This window comes from Leuciscus leuciscus (assembly GCF_965113295.1).
Source record: "Leuciscus leuciscus genome assembly, chromosome: 4".
In the NCBI taxonomy this organism is placed as follows: domain Eukaryota; kingdom Metazoa; phylum Chordata; class Actinopteri; order Cypriniformes; family Leuciscidae; genus Leuciscus; species Leuciscus leuciscus.
This window is the reverse complement of record NC_138728.1, coordinates 50,250,981-50,271,581: the sequence shown is the minus strand read 5'-3', so window position 1 is coordinate 50,271,581 and position 20,601 is coordinate 50,250,981. Positions and strand designations below refer to the sequence as shown.

Here is a 20,601-nt window from a genome sequence, read left to right as displayed (position 1 = left end):
TATATTAGGGGTGACCCTGAATAGTCGAAGATTCGATGCTTCGATAGGAGCCTGATTCGACTACCGATCTCACGGTCGAATCTTCGCAGAGGTGTTATGAAACGAGGATCGTGCCACTTTGGCTATATGAGGGCGCTCGATGTCTGATTTCACATTGAACTACCGGTTTTCTGTCAATTCGTTAATATTCAGCCTATTATGACAATGCTGTATATAAAAATGTGCAAAGAAAGAAGCTTTTAATAAATATTTTTTAACGTGCGTGAATAAATCCAAACACCCCGTGACAGATTTAAGTTTCACTTTCAATCCGTGACCGACAGAGGAGCGTCTTCGCGGCAAGGCTTTAAATCTTTAACAATGTCTGGGTTAAGAAAATCTAAAGTGTGGACCCTGCTGGAAAAACCAGCATAGACCAGCATAATTTCCATGCTGGTTTATGCTGGTCTATGCTGGTTTTGCTGGTGGACCAGCAAGACAATGCTGGTCTAGCACCATGGTTTTGCTGGTCTACCAGCATGGTCTTGCTGGTGATGCTGGTCTACCAGCATGGTCTTGCTGATGATGCTGGTCTACCAGCAAGGTCTCATTAATGATGCTGGTCTACCAGCATGGTCTTGCTGGTGATGCTGGTCTACCAGCAAGGTCTCATTAATGGTGCTGGTCTACCAGCATGGTCTTGTGTGATTTACTTTAGCTCATTATTTTGTACACATTTATGCAGCCAGTACTTTTAATTTAATAATAAGTTACCATTTAATAAGTTACTTGTTTAAATTACTAAAAAAGAAGACAGTTAAATAGAAATTAGGCTAGCAATGTCAAGAAGTTCTTTAAGGGCAGTACATAAATACTTGGCCAACACATAACACTATTTTTCTCATACAAATTCATTACAATAAATAAACTAAAGATTCTTGAACATTAACATCTGTTCGAAATAAGTTTATTACTGCAACAGAATATTTACATGTTACATTCACATTTATAGGAATTACTTGATACCATTACTACCAAGACAATATATACAGTGCATTCAGTATTCACATTAATAAATTATAATGCTTAAAGGAGAACTCCGGGAAATTTTTAAGTTTAAAAAACAGTCAGTTAACAAGCATTGTACACCAATATAAGAGATTACATTAACATGTTCCTACAAGCATCCGGTGTCAATGTATCGTGGAAGATGTTTAATAAAAAAATAAACACTGGGGGGTGTTTCATAGTAATGATAAGCCCTGTCTGTTTTTTCTTTTCTGTTTTTTTTTCAGGTCAAGGTCAAGGTCACTTTATTTATATAGCATGTATAGCATGTCTGACCAAAGTGCTTTACAGTGCTTTGGTTGAACAACCAGATTAAAGATTAAAATAAAAATAAAAATAAATAAATAAATAAATATATAAATAGTACCTACATAGCAACACATAACAATCATTAAAACAGGAGTAGCAAGGCAGTAACAGACTCAAATATAAAATAGTCGAACAGAAATGTCGAAGCAATATCAGACTCAAATATAATATAGTCGAACAGAAATGTCGAAGCAGTATCAGACTCAAATATAATATAGTCGAACAGAAGTGTCGAAGCAGTATCAGACTCAAAGATAATATAGTCGAACAGAAATGTCGAAGCAGTATCAGACTCAAATATAATATAGTCGAACAGAAATGTCGAAGCAGTATCAGACTCAAATATAATATAGTCGAACAGAAATGTCGAAGCAGTATCAGACTCAAATATAATAGTCGAACAGAAGTGTCGAAGCAGTATCAGACTCAAATATAATATAGCTTAGTCGAACAGAAATGTCGAAGCAGTATCAGACTCAAATATAATATAGTCGAACAGAAATGTCGAAGCAGTATCAGACTCAAATATAATATAGTCGAACAGAAATGTCGAAGCAGTATCAGACTCAAAGATAATATAGTCGAACAGAAATGTCGAAGCAGTATCAGACTCAAAGATAATATAGTCGAACAGAAATGTCGAAGCAGTATCAGACTCAAATATAATATAGTCGAACAGAAATGTCGAAGCAGTATCAGACTCAAATATAATATAGTCGAACAGAAGTGTCGAAGCAGTATCAGACTCAAAGATAATATAGTCGAACAGAAATGTCGAAGCAGTATCAGACTCAAAGATAATATAGTCGAACAGAAATGTCGAAGCAGTATCAGACTCAAAGATAATATAGTCGAACAGAAGTGTCGAAGCAGTATCAGACTCAAAGATAATATAGTCGAACAGAAATGTCGAAGCAGTATCAGACTCAAATATAATATAGTCGAACAGAAATGTTGAAGCAGTATCAGACTCAAATATAATATAGTCGAACAGAAATGTCGAAGCAGTATCAGACTCAAATATAATATAGTCGAACAGAAATGTCGAAGCAGTATCAGACTCAAATATAATATAGTCGAACAGAAATGTCGAAGCAGTATCAGACTCAAATATAATATAGTCGAACAGAAATGTCGAAGCAGTATCAGACTCAAATATAATATAGTCGAACAGAAATGTCGAAGCAGTATCAGACTCAAATATAATATAGTCGAACAGAAATGTCGAAGCAGTATCAGACTCAAAGATAATATAGTCGAACAGAAGTGTCGAAGCAGTATCAGACTCAAAGATAATATAGTCGAACAGAAATGTCGAAGCAGTATCAGACTCAAAGATAATATAGTCGAACAGAAATGTCGAAGCAGTATCAGACTCAAATATAATATAGTCGAACAGAAGTGTCGAAGCAGTATCAGACTCAAAGATAATATAGTCGAACAGAAATGTCGAAGCAGTATCAGACTCAAATATAATATAGTCGAACAGAAATGTCGAAGCAGTATCAGACTCAAATATTATATAGTCGAACAGAAATGTCGAAGCAGTATCAGACTCAAATATAATATAGTCGAACAGAAGTGTCGAAGCAGTATCAGACTCAAATATAATATAGTCGAACAGAAGTGTCGAAGCAGTATCATAGTCGAACAGAAGTGTCGAAGCAGTATCAGACTCAAATATAATATAGTCGAACAGAAATGTCGAAGCAGTATCAGACTCAAATATAATATAGTCGAACAGAAATGTCGAAGCAGTATCAGACTCAAATATAATATAGTCGAACAGAAGTGTCGAAGCAGTATCAGACTCAAATATAATATAGTCAAACAGAAATGTCGAAGCAGTATCAGACTCAAATATAATATAGTCGAACAGAAGTGTCGAAGCAGTATCAGACTCAAATATAATATAGTCGAACAGAAGTGTCGAAGCAGTATCAGACTCAAATATAATATAGTCGAACAGAAATGTCGAAGCAGTATCAGACTCAAAGATAATATAGTCGAACAGAAATGTCGAAGCAGTATCAGACTCAAAGATAATATAGTCGAACAGAAATGTCGAAGCAGTATCAGACTCAAATATAATATAGTCGAACAGAAATGTCGAAGCAGTATCAGACTCAAATATAATAGTCGAACAGAAGTGTCGAAGCAGTATCAGACTCAAATATAATATAGTCGAACAGAAATGTCGAAGCAGTATCAGACTCAAATATAATATAGTCGAACAGAAGTGTCGAAGCAGTATCAGACTCAAATATAATATAGTCGAACAGAAATGTCGAAGCAGTATCAGACTCAAATATAATATAGTCGAACAGAAATGTCGAAGCAGTATCAGACTCAAATATAATAGTCGAACAGAAGTGTCGAAGCAGTATCAGACTCAAATATAATATAGCTTAGTCGAACAGAAATGTCGAAGCAGTATCAGACTCAAAGATAATATAGTCGAACAGAAATGTCGAAGCAGTATCAGACTCAAATATAATATAGTCGAACAGAAGTGTCGAAGCAGTATCAGACTCAAATATAATATAGTCGAACAGAAATGTCGAAGCAGTATCAGACTCAAATATAATATAGTCGAACAGAAATGTCGAAGCAGTATCAGACTCAAATATAATAGTCGAACAGAAGTGTCGAAGCAGTATCAGACTCAAATATAATATAGCTTAGTCGAACAGAAATGTCGAAGCAGTATCAGACTCAAAGATAATATAGTCGAACAGAAATGTCGAAGCAGTATCAGACTCAAATATAATATAGTCGAACAGAAGTGTCGAAGCAGTATCAGACTCAAAGATAATATAGTCGAACAGAAGTGTCGAAGCAGTATCAGACTCAAAGATAATATAGTCGAACAGAAATGTCGAAGCAGTATCAGACTCAAATATAATATAGTCGAACAGAAATGTCGAAGCAGTATCAGACTCAAATATAATATAGTCGAACAGAAATGTCGAAGCAGTATCAGACTCAAAGATAATATAGTCAAACAGAAGTGTTGAAGCAGTATCAGACTCAAATATAATATAGTCGAACAGAAATGTCCAAGCAGTATCAGACTCAAAGATAATATAGTCGAACAGAAATGTCGAAGCAGTATCAGACTCAAAGATAATATAGTCGAACAGAAATGTCGAAGCAGTATCAGACTCAAAGATAATATAGTCAAACAGAAGTGTTGAAGCAGTATCAGACTCAAATATAATATATTCAAACAGAAGTGTTGAAGCAGTATCAGACTCAAATATAATATAGTCGAACAGAAATGTCGAAGCAGTATCAGACTCAAAGATAATATAGTCGAACAGAAGTGTTGAAGCAGTATCAGACTCAAAGATAATATAATCAAACAGAAGTGTTGAAGCAGTATCAGACTCAAATATAATATAGTCGAACAGAAGTGTTGAAGCAGTATCAGACTCAAAGATAATATAGTCAAACAGAAGTGTTGAAGCAGTATCAGACTCAAAGATAATATAGTCAAACAGAAGTGTTGAAGCAGTATCAGACTCAAAGATAATATAGTCGAACAGAAATGTCGAAGCAGTATCAGACTCAAATATAATATAGTCGAACAGAAATGTCGAAGCAGTATCAGACTCAAAGATAATATAGTCAAACAGAAGTGTCGAAGCAGTATCAGACTCAAATATAATATAGTCGAACAGAAGTGTCGAAGCAGTATCAGACTCAAAGATAATATAGTCGAACAGAAATGTCGAAGCAGTATCAGACTCAAATATAATATAGTCGAACAGAAATGTCGAAGCAGTATCAGACTCAAAGATAATATAGTCGAACAGAAGTGTTGAAGCAGTATCAGACTCAAATATAAAATAGTCGAACAGAAATGTCGAAGCAGTATCAGACTCAAAGATAATATAGTCAAACAGAGGTGTCAATGAAGTATCAGACTCAAATAAAGAATGCAAAAATGGAGTGGCAAAACAGTATCAGACAGATATGAAATAGTAAGTCACCCAGAGAAGGGAGATCAATAAGCTAGAGAAAAAGAGGCTTGAGTGCGAATGTCCTCCTAGATATTTCTTCGGACTTTAGATATTATTTCTCCCACCCCCTCCTGTTATCACATGACCCAAGTTCACATTTAGGCCATCTAATGACACCTTAACCAGTTCCATTCATGGAAAGGTCTTCGGACTCAAGGCCAGAAATCATATTAAACAGCTTATATCAACCCCAACAACTCACAGAATGACCATCTAAGATTAAGACTAGTCTCTCTCATATGCATTTGGAAAGTCACAAATGTACGTCTGATCACCCGTTTTCAAAACCATGCATTTCTGCTCTAACCGGTCTACTGAAATCAGACACACTGGCGAAAAAAGGCTTCCACTTACAAGTCGGATATGTGACACAAACCCATAACCTTGTGATAAAGGAAAGGAGGCATTTGTATAGAGCTTTTTGAAAAGGACAGCAATTTCTGTACCCCCTTCTGAAGGAAAGGATACAATATTCTGGATTTCTCCATAAGCACCATCGCTCATCTTTGCAAAAAAGTCTCTGCGTCTCTTACTGAGGCTATAGCTTTTGCTGGTATAAACTAGTCCTTTATGCACCATTCTCCTGTGCACTACCATTTCGTCTGGTGGATGTTTCTGTGCAGAAATGAAGGCTCTTTTTTCATCATCAGTAGTCTCTGTCACTCTGCCACTATCCAGAACAGTTGTGTCTTGACATTTTGTGAAACTCTTTACTCTTCGGTCATTTGTCATTTCCAAACAGAACTCCTTAACTTGCTCACTAACTGCATACCTTGTGGTAAAGAGTGGTATTGCTCTGTGCAACAGGAATTTGTTCACAATCTGCAGAGCTACACACTTTGTTCCATGCACCAGTTTCAACAGACCACCATTTGCATTTTCAAACACAAATGCTGAGTGTGCCCAGAGTGGCCCCCACAATTTCACTGATTTTGCAAGGTGAGTTAGCAGGTGCACATTAAATGTCATAGATGCCTCGCCATACAGCAACTGAAACCTTGCCACAAACTCAAAAAGCATGTTATCTGCTTTGTTGATTTCTTGGAAGGTAATGTTCTCATTCAGAAGTAGAAATACTGCTGATACCAGAAGGCCTAGGTGCTTCACATAACGTGGTTGAAGTACACAATTCAGGACTGGCAAGCTGTAAAACAGGAGCCATGCTCGCCACTCTGAAGCTTTCCAGTACTTGCATTCTGCAAGGGGTCTGGGTAGTCGTGTTATCAGGTGTGGTGGCTTTATGTCCTTGATCCTGTTTTCTAGCACCCTCATAGTGTTGGGACTCCCAGTGTAATAGGGTTGATCACTGTTGTTCAAAAAAAGCTCTGTGAGCTGTCTAATGACACCCAGTAAGACAGCATGCATATAGTCTGGAACAAAGCCCCACACTATATCAAAATATGGCATGTTTATGAGTGGTGATGGACCTTTCACTCCTCTGACACTTCTGTTTTGTGCTAATGCTTGCTCCATATCTGCCAGCATTTTCTTCGCTTCTCTGTCAGGATATTCTGTGTCAGTCACAGTGTACTTCACCTGTTTCTCTACTAGAGTACCAGGATGTAAACAGAAGCCACAACCAAAGTACCCATTAAACTGTGTGGTGTTTTGCATGGCTGGTCTTGCCTTTGAGTCTACACAACAACATAACCCAACAATTTTGCTATACACACATGTTCCATTTTTTCTCCAAGACACACCTCTGGATGCCAGTGTTTTGGCCTGATCAACAAAGGGTCTGAGAAAAATAGACATAACTGGCTCTTGAGTACCAAACCAAAGACCTGCAAGCACTACATTCTGAAATCTCATTTTGGGAGGGAGCTCGTTTAAATGCAGGTGTATGGGCCATATAGAAAATCTGGAAGACTTGTACACAGGCGAGCCATCAGAATTGAAATTATACGACAAATTGTCTGGATCTGACAGAATTCCACCAGGTCTTGACAAGTTTCGAGAACATTTCACCATCGTATATGTCCGAGATAACATGCTCATTGTGTGGCCTTTGGTGTCTGTAGCTCATGCTGTTTTGAATCTGAGGATTTTCAAGCAGCGTCTGGATTTGAGGTGCAATTGGTATGTTGATAAAAAAGCTTGCACTGTTCAAGGAACTGATTTCAATTGAAGCACTACAGATTGCACACTGTGCAATGTTTTTGTCTTGTATGTCTTCTTTTGTGCCAATGTATACTTTACAGGTTTTGCAGTAGAAGTGGAACTCCACAATGTCGGAGTTGTTTTTAAAGACCTTATTGAACAAATATTTTGATCTGGGTAACACCTCTTTGCCAAACAGAGTATTTATGAGCTGTAATAAGTCATGAAGTTGTGTCCCTGTTATATTATGTCTTGCTGCATGACTCATCACCATGAGCAGTGCCTCAGCCTTTGTCGTTGTACCTGCTGACATTAGTACTGAATCCATGTCTGTATCAAAACCTATCTGTCTGAATGGATCATCTTCTGGAATATCTGGAATTTCCGAATCAACTTCAGAAACACTGCCTTCAGATGACAACTAAACTGCTGGGCCATGTCACTTGGTTGCAGCTCAGATGTAAGCAGAAAGCGACCAGATGAAGACATCTACAAAAAATGTTTAAAAAAAAACCATTCCTGAGTGCATGTGTCTACATACAATGACAGTAAACTAAGAAATGTATGACTGACCAGTAGGGCTGTGAGATATGACGGTATATGGCGTTTGACGTAGAGCCCAACCGATTAAAGGAGAACTCCGGTCAATTTTAACATTGAGCTCATTTTTTGTCAATTTGGAGTGCTGTCAATACAGAGAACAACGACAAAAAACACTGTGTTATCCTCTTTTTAAAAATTGCACCCTGTTGACTTCAATGGGACAACATTTAAACCTGCTTTTAGCCTCTTAACATCCTTGATGTGTCATTACAAGTGCACAGCCAATGTGAGTGATTCCTTCAGTGAACACGGGTGAATCTGACTGTAGTAGATGTGAAAGATATGGATAAAAATTATGTTATTTAAGCCAGTGCAAATACCTGTATTTACATCCTGTTTTCGCTTGAAGTCCAAAGTAGTCGATTGTCGAGTTCACGCGCATAGGTTTAGTTACATGAACTAGGCAATCGACTACTTTTGTCGTTGTTCTCTGTATTGACAGCACTCCAAATTGACAAAAAAAATGAGCTAAATGTTAAAATTGACCGGAGTTCTCCTTTAATTGGCTGTCTGATATTATTGGCCAATCTGAACTAATTTAATTTAAATCGGTATTGGGCTTTATAACAGCCAATTAATGACAATGGTTCTCCCTAATTCGTCGCTTCTAAATACTCTTTAACATCGCTTACATTTGCTAAATTAGATTACCCACAAATCTAGCTAATGCCATGTTTGTCACTGGAAGAGTGAAGACCTTACTAAGCAGTTAAACTATAGCGTTAACTTATTCTTTATTCCATAAACCTTTATGATGCAAATAAATATCATGAGTTACAGAAATTCCATAGGTAACTCATGATATTTTATTAATTGAGGAAGGTAGGTAAAGGTAAACTGTGGCGAGGGGGGCGTGGTTCAGCGCGGTCTATAATGGGAGAGAGAGAAAGGAGACAAGCGGTATGTAAGTAGGTCAAGTGCAAATGACAAACACCTGTGTCTTATTGCAGTAATTGGCGTGGAGAGACGGGATATAAGCCGCTGTCGACTCAGAGACGAAAGAGAGAGGAGGACTAGGACTAGGTCGGAGGTGGAGAGAGTGATCGGAGAAAGTGAAAAAGTGTTGTTAAAGGACAATTCCAGTGAAAAATGAACCTAGGGGTAATTAACACATGGTTACCGAGTCGATCGTTCCCTGAGATGCGTTTTCATGATAATCGAATATAAAGTGTTTTATCTAAAAACAGATTAGCTCATAACAATAGTATATGGGGCACAGAGTAAGTAAAAGTAAATCGCTAGTTATTACCACTAACAAGGCTTATCTGTTTTTAAAGATAAAACCCTTTATATTCGATTATCATGAAAACGCATCTCAGGGAACGATTGACTTGGTGTGTTAATGTGTTAATTACCCCTAGGTTCATTTTTCACTGGATTTGTCCTTTAACGCTGTAGCAAGGCTACGGTGCAAGCGCTGTGTGCGCACCTTTTGTTTATTATTGTTTTGAGTAATAAAAGCATGAGTCTCAGTCATGCCGACCCCTCATCACATAAACTTCTGTAAGATGCTATGTTTCTGAATTCTCTTTTCTCATGCTCTCCATACTTGTGCATGTTATATGTGGCACAGTAATATTGTGTCATTGAAAAACGTTTAATTATCTGTGCTCCGAAATTTTGGAGTGTGCTCCTAGATTTTTTTAATTAGGAGCACAAGTGCAAGATAAAAAAAGATAAAAGATATCTATTTAAGATTTTTTTAATTAGGAGCACAAGTGCAAGATAAAAAAAGTTACCGTAGAGCCCGGTTATCGGGATATGTATCGTTATCGGGGTATGAAATAGGATATGATATTTTGGTCATATTGTACAGCCCTACTGACTGCTGTCACAGAACGGGTTGTGCCCTGACCTCAAGATTTGCGCAGCTTGAACCTGGTCTAACTTCACTTTCATTTTCTCCGCGGTTGGCAGCAAGAGGCAGTACCTGAAAGCACAAAGAAACATTTGAAAAAATAATTCAACAAAACATGCACCAAACAGCAAATTAGATTAGATTAGATTAGATTCAATTTATTGTCATTACACAAGTACAAGTACAAGGCAACGAAATGCAATTTAGGACCGACCTGAAATTAGTAAGAATACAGCATAACATGAGGAGAGTTGAGGAGAAAAAAAGGCAACCCCCAGACTATGCTCCAATAGGGAGTACAGTTTGGGGACAGTAAAACACCTCAGCAATTTGCACATAATCAGTACACAACATGAACACACAAGACTTGCAACAGGGGAGAGGGGAGAGGGGAGAGGGGAGAGGGGGGAGGGGAGAGGGGAGAGGGGGGAGGGGAGGGGGGAGAGGGGAGAGGGGGGAGGGGAGGGGGGAGGGGGGAGGGGAAATGGGGTTGGAGGTAATCCAGCAAAGGCAAGCAGCCATCCGGTCCTGCAGCCATTTCGGCGCTGGTCACAGACCCGCCTGACAAACTGGTGGTAAAAAGCGTCGAAGGCGTGGGATGGGGGGTGGGGGAGGGTGATTGCATATCTGTATCTATGTAAGAGTTTCTGTATGTGTAGGCCTGAAGAGTCGCTACGCCTGGCATCCCAATCTAGGTGCCTCAGTCCGCAGGATGTCATATCGAAACACAGCAGTTGCCATGGAGACAACCTTGATCAGGTCCCAGACAGAGTCAACAAACAGCAGGTGTCAAATGGGTGTTTTAAAATGAAGGCTCATAAAAGCAGGATACAGTCTGGGAGACACTACATGTCTTTTTTCCACCATAACAATCCAGTTTAAAGGGATAGTTCACTTTGAGACAGTGACCACAGACTTGCATGAAATGACTGACAGACAAGAGCGGTTTGACCTAAAAATATCAAAATTTAAACTACTGCGGAAACAAAGACACCTACATCTTGGATGCCCTTCAGGTAAGCTAAAACATACCAAAATTTTATTTCAAAGTGAACTATCCCTTTAAGAACCGCTTTTTATTCCTGCTGCTATAAAGGACTCGGAATTGATCCTTCGCCTAAATATGGTTGCTAAGCCACGATTGGCCTGTTGCGGTTTTCGGGCGTGACCCACTCATTTTTACCGCGCTTATACCATGGTCTGGGTGAATACTCGATTCTGATTGGCTGCAGGGTGTCCATTAAAAAGTGATAGAGGACACCTAGTAAATAAACTGTCAGGCGTAACCAGGGAAACCAAGTTATTGTTTGTAAAAACTTTAGATTTCGATTGTAAAACTAATTAAAATATAAACTAATGTTTTAAAAATGTGTTATTTGGCAAGTAACCATGGTATAAGCGAACTTCGGCGGAAGTACGCTGCGCGTCGTACGGTTCACGCCTCGCTGTCGTCCATTAATACCTGACAATGGACACCTCGTCAGGCATTAACCCTTACATAATCTCTGTTCACTTTTCATTTTTTTAAGGTAATGTTGTTAAAACAGATATTTTTTTCTTTCGTAAAATTGGTATCGGAAAAAGTACCGTTCAGGAACCGGTATCGAAGTCAAGGTATCAGTATCGAATTTCTTTAAACGATACCCAGCCCTACTTTTAGACAACAATTTCAACAACAACAACAACAACAACATGCAACAAGCCTGTAAGGTGTGGTAGGTAGAAGAGCTCACCATGTTGGCCGTGTCATCTGGATCCAGCTGAATATCGCCAGAAGGAGACATGGTCTGCACAGGATCATGAAGAGATGGCACAAGCTCAGAGTAAAAAAACTGTACTCAGTGTAGTAAAGCCTAATGGGAAATTATGTATTTTTAATAAAAATAAAAAAAATTACTCTCTCACCTCAACATCTGCATCTCCTGAACCATCTGCCACCTTTAAAAGAACATCTTCAGGTAAGACTGAAGTCATACATTCTTTAAATACAATATAATTATATAATATTGATACCCAGGATTACAACATATTTCTCATGAACTGACTTACATCCAAATGTCCTCTTTTCAGTCTTGCACAGGGAAATGTAACTCTGCTCTTAGGCTCTAAGTACAATTTGTACTTGCGTTTTGACATTCTAAAATTAAAAAAGGACATAATAATTATCAGACATATTCATGAATAGGATGTTGAATTTACAAAGTAATTACGTTACTAAAATAACGGTATTAATAAATCATATTGATCAGGTAACAACATTGTTGGAAATGTTTTCTAATCCTTTGTCTGTCTGTATTAATTGAGCTTTTTAGTTTACCAGCAATTTGCCAACTAGATGACTAGGATTATTGCACTCAAAAGTGTGACACACTAGTTGCCAGATTATTTTTTACAACTGATGCAGCCTCAATTCAGCAGTTCTGTAATAAATCCTACTCCATGAAGATTATAAGACTGCTTTATACTGCTATTGTTGAAACTGCTTTAGAGAGTTGTTGATTCAACATTATAATCATTGTGGAACTGTGCTGTGTTATACAGACGTGTTTAATAAACCCTTTAACTTTATCATTCTATAGTGGGAGCTAAGACACACTATGACTATACAGTATATGACTGTAGTCTGTAACCAAGGCAACAGTGCATCTCGCGCTTCCCGCCGTTAGAGTTAAATTCGCTCGTGAGGTAACCGTTACTTGTCATTTTACAGACAACTTCACTCAACAAATCTACTTAAATCTACCTAACTATACAACATAATAGAAAATATGTTTGCCTATGTGAAATATATAGAGGACGGGTGTAAAGAAATCGTCCCCATATCCTACATTAAGGACTTTGACCTTAACGTTAGTGACCTCACTAAAACTTACTGGGTGCGCTGGCAAGATAAGTTTTTCAAGGGACAAATATTGTTCCTAAAGGGTGAGTCGTAATAACGTTATCTTCAATAGTTCATCAATAACATAAATGTCCAACTTGGAAATACTTTAACTTTAATAACTTACTAACGTTAGTACGTATTAACTGGGATACGAGTTTTGGCTAACGCGCTAGCAAAGCTAGTAGTGCTAAGCGCTTAGGACAGAGGACGCAATGCTACCGGTGTTAGTATTGCATGACAGATAACGTTATAGCAGGTGCTTTCAAGTACTTACATTCAGTGTTATTAACATTCCATCCAGAGTCCAGAGAAGAGATCGAGGAGGAACTGGCCAAGGGTAAGCGGGTCCGTGTGAGACTCCTGAAGGAGACCACGCCTCCACGGTCGCGCTCCGAGGCAGAGGAAGCCAAAGCAATAAATGTAAAGTTGACATTGCTGTTATAGTTCCGATGTTAGCTAACTTTTTAGTTGTGTAAAATTGGTAAATTAATGTTATTGGCTGCTGCTGATCTGCTATCGTTTTTCCTGTTAACTGTAATTACAGCTATTGCCATCGTGTGGCACTTGAATGTAACTACAGAATACAAGTTATAGGGGGGTATGTGTGGGAGTGTTTGGATGTGTGGGAGTCTTGCAATACACTGTGATGCTTTTTCCTAATTATGCTTTTATCCATGTTTATAGACAAATCAGAAAAAAAGCTGCAGAAGAGGCTTATCTCTTAACCTTGCTAAAAGAGAGAAAAATTAAAAGAAAACAGTCTCCACTCTGCCCAACTCCAAGCAAGATAATGAGAGCTCAAACCCTGTCTGACTCATTGTCAGAAGAGGATGATGATGATGATGATGATGATGGTGGGGGTTGTACCAGAAAAACTTTTTGAGGAGGCAAAAAAGAAGCAACATCTCTACCTAAAAAAAATAAACAATATGTCTCTGCAACTGCAGGAAACTACAATCAAGTAAGTGATTTTTGAATAGCCTTAATGTGTTCTGACAAGAGAATTGATCTTTAGCCCAATGTTTGATTTAACCTGCTTGTCAGTGCACCATAGCAGAACTAGGTGGATATACTATAAGTAGCTAGATAACACCTAATATATTAAAATATATATATTTTTTTCTTTCTTATAATGTCAGCTAATCATGACATACACTATGTCCGTCTATTATAGGTTAGAGGAGCAGGAGAAACTCAGAGCAGAAATTGAGGCAGAGAATAAAGAACTACGTTCTCTAAACATGCAATTGCAGCAACAATTGCTGAAGGCACTGAAATCCTCATCAACCGCAAAGTGCAATGGTAAGGAGGATATTTTGTATATAGTTGCAGAGTCTGGCTGTTTGAATGAGGTGGAACCCTCTGTATCTTCAAAAGGAGATGAGGTACAGCATTGCCCTCGCCCTTACGAAAAAGAAATATACTTCAAGTTAAGTTTATAAAGTATACTTAAGAAATGTTTAAGTATATTTTTGAGAAGTATATAAAATGTAGACTAAAAGTATACTTTCTTATTTTTAGTTTAAAAGAAGTATACTAATGGAACACTTGAATAAACTTATTTTTCGTAAGGGTCGTCATCTGTGTGCATGGATTAATATAAGAACCCCCAACTACAGTACACTTAAAGTTTTAATACATTTTGTATGCATTTGTACAATCTAGTGCCTTGATTATTTTTGTTTAAAATTTTGTCAGATTCACTTGGGGGGAGATGTTCGAGTGCGCAGAGAGGCCTGGTCAAGGATTCAAAACAGCACGCGGGATTCCTTATTTGTGAAGGAGTTGGCAGTGGCAATCTGGGGCACTAAGACTCTGGCGGAAAGAAGTCTCACAGGGAAGGAATGCCCCACAACCAAAACCAGCAGACAGCTTTTAACCCCCCAGAAATTTCAGACATTAAAAGGTAGCAGTAGCCAGAAGGTCTTTGTGGGATGCCAAGTACTGGGTTATGGAGTAATACATTTTTATTTGTTCTGGTGCGACACAAGCATCACTATTTATCTGTTCATTTCTTTTCAGTCTGCTTCAAGGAGTGGCTTCACAGAAAGAATGTGGAGGAAACAGAGTCGCAGGCCAGATGGATAAAGGCCGGAAGGTTCATCACAGAAAAAATAATGGACATTAACAGACTAAAAAAAAACTAACAGCTGCCTACTTACAGAAAGAGACGACAGAACAAGATGACAGAAAGAGACGACAGAACAAGACGACAGAAAGAGACAACAGTTAAGATGACAGAACAAGACGACAGTTAAGATGACACTGAGGACGACAGATCAAATTGACATAAACAAAGAACATACACATCAACATTTAGTAATTTACCTGAAAAAGTAGGATCAATACAGTAAGGATGACAGAACAAAACGACATAAACAGAGAGCATACACATCAACTTATACTAATTTATCTGAAAAAGTAGGCAACTGTTAGCAGGTTACTGTTGACAAGGACAAATGTGTAGACAAAGCACAAAGCAGTCGACTCATTTTTAGAACCCCATAGTGAGCACTTAATTAAGATCAATTGTTGTTAATGTGTTTTATTGTAATTTGCTTGTTGAGCCAGAAGTGTTGTTTTTTGTTAAATAATTGTTATTATTGTATTAACGTATTAATGTTTACTTGGTATTATTAAATGAACTTGTTACATGTATTAATGTAAGCTTGTATTTTCATGATTTTCATCATACCAAAATTCAATGTAGCTGTCCTGCATTCCACCCTGGTGAACAGGCTACCATCCTTAACATCTGTTTACCAGCATAGTTTTCAATGTGTGTAACCAGCATCCAATGTTGGTGCTGGTATGAATAGCATGGGATGCATTTAATTAATGCATACAGCAAGCATACCAGCACACCAGCATCCCATGCTGGTCACACCAGCATTCCAGGCTGGTCACACCAGCATACCAGCATCCCAGGCTGGTCACCAGCATACCAGCATCCCATGCTGGTCACCAGCATACCAGCATCCCATGCTGGTCACCAGCATACCAACACCAAAACACAACATATGCTGGTCTAGCTGGTATGACCAGCTATGCTGGTCTATGCTGGTTTTTCCAGCAGGGGATGTACACCATCAGAAAGGATATTCTGGATTTAGCATTAGGAAAACCATGATCGCACTTCTGCCGGCCAACGTTAACACGTTTCACGCATAGACTGGGTTTCACGTTAGAATGTATTTTATCCGCGCGCACAATTTGAAAAGATTCCAACAGACACAGACAGAGTGAAAGACTGGATTTGTTCTCTCGATCAGGTAGGGACGGGTACAAGTGATTTAAAAACTTTTAAGCCGGTTCTAATTTGATTTTTGGATGCTCTGAACATTTTTAGCTAAAAAGACTGCCCCTCCAGTTTAGCATTTATTGTTGTTTTTGCAGTTAAAAAGACAAAGTTGAAAATTCTGGCTACTATCGTTATTTTAATAATTTCTTTTCTTTTTTTTTATTTATTAATCTGTCAGGGTTATCTAATCTAACTATTTGTGGCTTGTGCTTTGAATATGTTCCTCTGCACTTTAGGCATTTTGCACACATTTGCTCAACTTGTGACTTGATTCTGATTTATTTCGTTTTGTATTTTTATTTATTAGAAAGGTATATTCTGTTCTAATTTAATTTAGTAAAATTAATTGTTTATTTTTTCGGTGCATCGATTTGTGCTGGCCTGCTCGCACAGGTAATTTAGCCGATTTAATTTGATTTGCATGTGAAACGCAAATCTGCAGTGTGGCCTTTCTGGAGTTATTTATATTATTTCTTAGTTTAATTGATCCAAAATGTTTTTATACATTTTCTTCTATATCTTTGTGTGATTTTCTGTACATCGCGGCTTTGAAACGTTAAAGCCCCGCCCCCATACACATGATTCGACTATTAGTCGACTATAGGCAAGACATGACAATTCTGATTCGACTATGAAAATCCATAGTCGGGGACAGCCCTAATATATATATATATATATATATACATATACACATATCCATATATATATGAAGAGTTCAGATGCAAAAGCCTCTAAGTGCCATCTGAAATTTTCTTCTAGAATGATCATTTTTATCAAGCTTGTATATTTAAGTTCAGTAATTTCACTTAAATGACAATTAATAGGTAATTTTCATTGCCATTTAAGTGAAATTACTGAACTTAAATATACAAGCTTGATAAAAATGATCATTCTAGAAGAAAATTTCAGATGGCACTTAGAGGCTTTTGCATCTGAACTCTTCATATATACATATATACATATACATATATACATATACACATATACACACACATATATATATACACATATACACACACATATATATATATATATACACACACACATATATATATATATATACACACACACACACACATATATATATATATACACACACACACATATATATATATATATACACACACATATATATATATATACACACACACACACATATATATATATATATATACACACACATATATATATACACACACATATATATATATACACACACACATATATATATATACACACACACACACACACACACATATATATATATATACACACACATATATATATATATACACACACATACATACACACCCCCAGGCAATTCAGTCTTCTGAGGAGACAAAGTCGTTGTGAGCATTTCTTACAAATAAAATCTTTATAAATAAATGAATGAATGAATGCAGTTCTTTTTATTTTGCATTCATGCGACATATATAAGAAAATTTTCCACCCTGGTGAACAAAGATTTATTCTATTCAAAATAAAAATGTTTTCTAACAATCTAAATCTTTACTGTCACTTTTTGAATCCATTTAACATTTACTTGCTTAGTAGTATTAATTTATTCCAAAAAACAAATAAAACATTGACTCAACATTGACCCTCTGGCTGACTTTCACACCTTTCCAGGGTCGAGTACACACCCTTTACAGGGGGCTGGGGGGGGCAAGGTGTGAGGAGAGTTCTGATTGGCTAGTTTGAATACCAACTCAAGGGTCAGATTCCACAGTGAATCACTAGCACATTCGAGCAGTTCTTCCTTTAAATATGTCAAATTCACCTCCATACTGTAAATATTGATATTTTCTTACCTTTTAATAAGGGCTCTGACCCTCACACAAACTTTAACTCTTCTGTCATTTTCGCTCCATCCATCAGTGCTATTGAAACTAGCGTTATAAACTAGACACAGCGACCCCATTGGATTGCTATTTTATTTCTACATCTCGTTTACCATTTCTAAAGGTAGACCTATATATTATGTTATAATGTAGCCTATTATATATATAAATGACTTAAAACATTGTTTTACATTTTCAATGCTTTAATATTTTCATTCAATTTACAGTTTGCGATGGCCACAGGCCCACTATCCACTTAATAATATATCAAGTTTCATGATATTTTAGCTGATTATCAAATAATTCATTCCATCAATCTAAATGTAAATGCTGCGTGACTTTTACGTATTTTAATGGGCGCGCGCGCTGAACGTTCAAGCCGCATTTGAACCATAGACCAGTGGTTCCCAATTCCAGTCCTCGTGACCCACTGCTCTGCACATTTTGTATGTCTCTCTTATCTGACACACTCAGTTCAGTTCATGGAGTCTCTCCTAATGAGCTGATGATCTGGTTCAGGTGTGTTAAATAAGGGAGACATACAAAATGTGCAGAGCAGTGGGTCACCAGGACTGGAATTGGGAACCAGTGCCATAGACTGTAAATAATATGGACAAAGCGTCTGTGACGTCACCCATAGACTTTCTGAAGAACGGTTCTGAAGCCGTTTATGGGGGGTATGGGCGGCGCCATCTTGGAAAATCTTGGGAAATCCTAACCCCGCCCACCTTCTGACGCAGCGCGCATCACTCAACTCGCTCTGCTACTCCGGTTATCTCTGTGTATATTTTAGGCAACGAAATATGTTATAAAACACCATACTAACTCTTTTCGTTTTCATTTAAAGAAATCTTAAACATTATAGCCACACAAATGTGGTTCAGGCAACGCGTATTGATTATATTCACTGCACATAACGTTTGCCTATTTATAAAAAAACTAAATATAAAACACAAACCTGCCTCTTTTCATTTTAAATATAATATAAAAATATTAAAAATTTTAATATGGTCCAGGCAATATGTGCATTTGTACTAAACAACAGATTTTGCAGTAAACAACATTATAGATCATCTTCGTTGTATTAAAATTTAAAATGACAAAACTCAACCCAGTCTCTTTTTGTAAAATTTCAGTTTTATCAATATTAGCTATTATAAATGTATAAGTAAAAGGTATAAGAAGCTATACAAATAAAGCAAACAATTCAGTCAAACATACAAAGTCAGCGCTCTAGTCTAACCATACATCGGTAAAGTTAAATAGCTTATAAAGTTATGAAACTTCCCCTCAGCCAAAACGATTGGCCAGGGAACAAATGATAGATTCACGAGACCAAAAATCGCCCGTTAGATACACACAAGACGAATTATATCTCATGTTTAACCACTACAGAGACGCCAGAGTCAGCGGCAAACGTCAGAACGACTAGCCGAGCAAAGGCTGTTCCAGGCGGGGTACATGAGTGCAGAGCGCCCGGTCATTGCTGGATCTCACAACTGGATAAAATTTTCATAAATCTTTATAAATAAACCACAGATTTGAGCTTTAAACAACTACATTCTCGCCTGAAAAACTCTTAAACCTACATTTCATGATACAGAAACAGTAGTATTATATTTCAACTGTATATTAAAAAATGACGCTTCTTATGTTGTCATTCTCCTTGGCGCAGCCTATGCTCGTTATCAGCTGTCAATCAAAGTTAACCAGGCCCTTATAATACATACATTTTATATCTAAATACTATCTAAACTAACGAGTTAGAAAAAAATTCAGGCACTCGGAACCATAGATATCATATAAAGGCTAGATGTCTTAAGGCGGAGTCACTTCCGGCATCACCGGCGGCCATCTTAGGACAGGACTCTGTGAATTAAGGTGAGTGAGCAGCACGCACACAAATCCTCTTATCTCGCTGAAATCTGGACGGATTTACAAACGGTTTGGTTTCTTACAAACGTTATTAACGTGGCTATAATTCTGAATGCTTAAACATTTTGAACATAATTATTCATATGTATGCAGTATAATAGCTACATCTCTGACGTTTATAACAAACCAAACCGTTTGAAAATCGGTATAAAATTGAGCAAGTTATGGTTATTTAAAAGTACATGCACCATGTTATGAGTGAACGAGCATCCTGTCTTAAGATGGCCGCCGTGTGCGGATGTCGAGCTCCATTGGCCAGCAGCGCGGACGAGACATCTAGCCTTTATATGATATCTATGCTCGGAACCTATCGAAAAATACAATAAAAGTCCATGGGACCAACCTGTAAAAACATAAATTTATGCTGTGAAAACGGACATTTTAACATGGGGTCTCTGTTGTATAGTTCCCAGTATTTAAACGTTTAAAAAATGGCTGTGTCTCATATGACCTTGTTATTTGTCCACACGGTGACTATACAAATCGCAACATGTAAATAGGAAAATGTTGGCGTTATTTTGTCACTTATTATGTTGGCTTGAGAAAGCCAATATATTGAAATCCTATTTAAACTTATTAAGTTGGCTTGAGAGAGCCAACATATTGAAATCCTATTTAAACTTATTATTAAGTTGGCTTGAGAAAGCCAACATATTGAAATCCTATTTAAACTTATTATTAATATTATTATTATGTTG

The 20,601-nt window shown here is 37.4% G+C and overlaps 2 long non-coding RNA genes across 2 annotated transcripts in view; both read right to left on the bottom strand.

Annotated features, from left to right (window-relative positions):
* LOC309497093 overlaps positions 1-20,196 on the bottom strand; it is a 119,238-nt gene extending 99,042 nt beyond the window's left edge. Inside the window, exon 1 of the long non-coding RNA XR_014205375.1 lies at positions 19,759-20,196. This is a non-coding gene — a long non-coding RNA (uncharacterized lncRNA). The remainder of the gene's footprint in view (positions 1-19,758) is intronic.
* Positions 11,692-12,075, bottom strand: LOC309498104. The gene is made up of 3 exons (XR_014205853.1): positions 11,992-12,075; positions 11,848-11,880; positions 11,692-11,729 (listed from the first exon to the last, which is right to left on the bottom strand). It is a non-coding gene; the product is annotated as an uncharacterized lncRNA (long non-coding RNA).
* Positions 20,197-20,601: the final 405 nt, after the last annotated feature.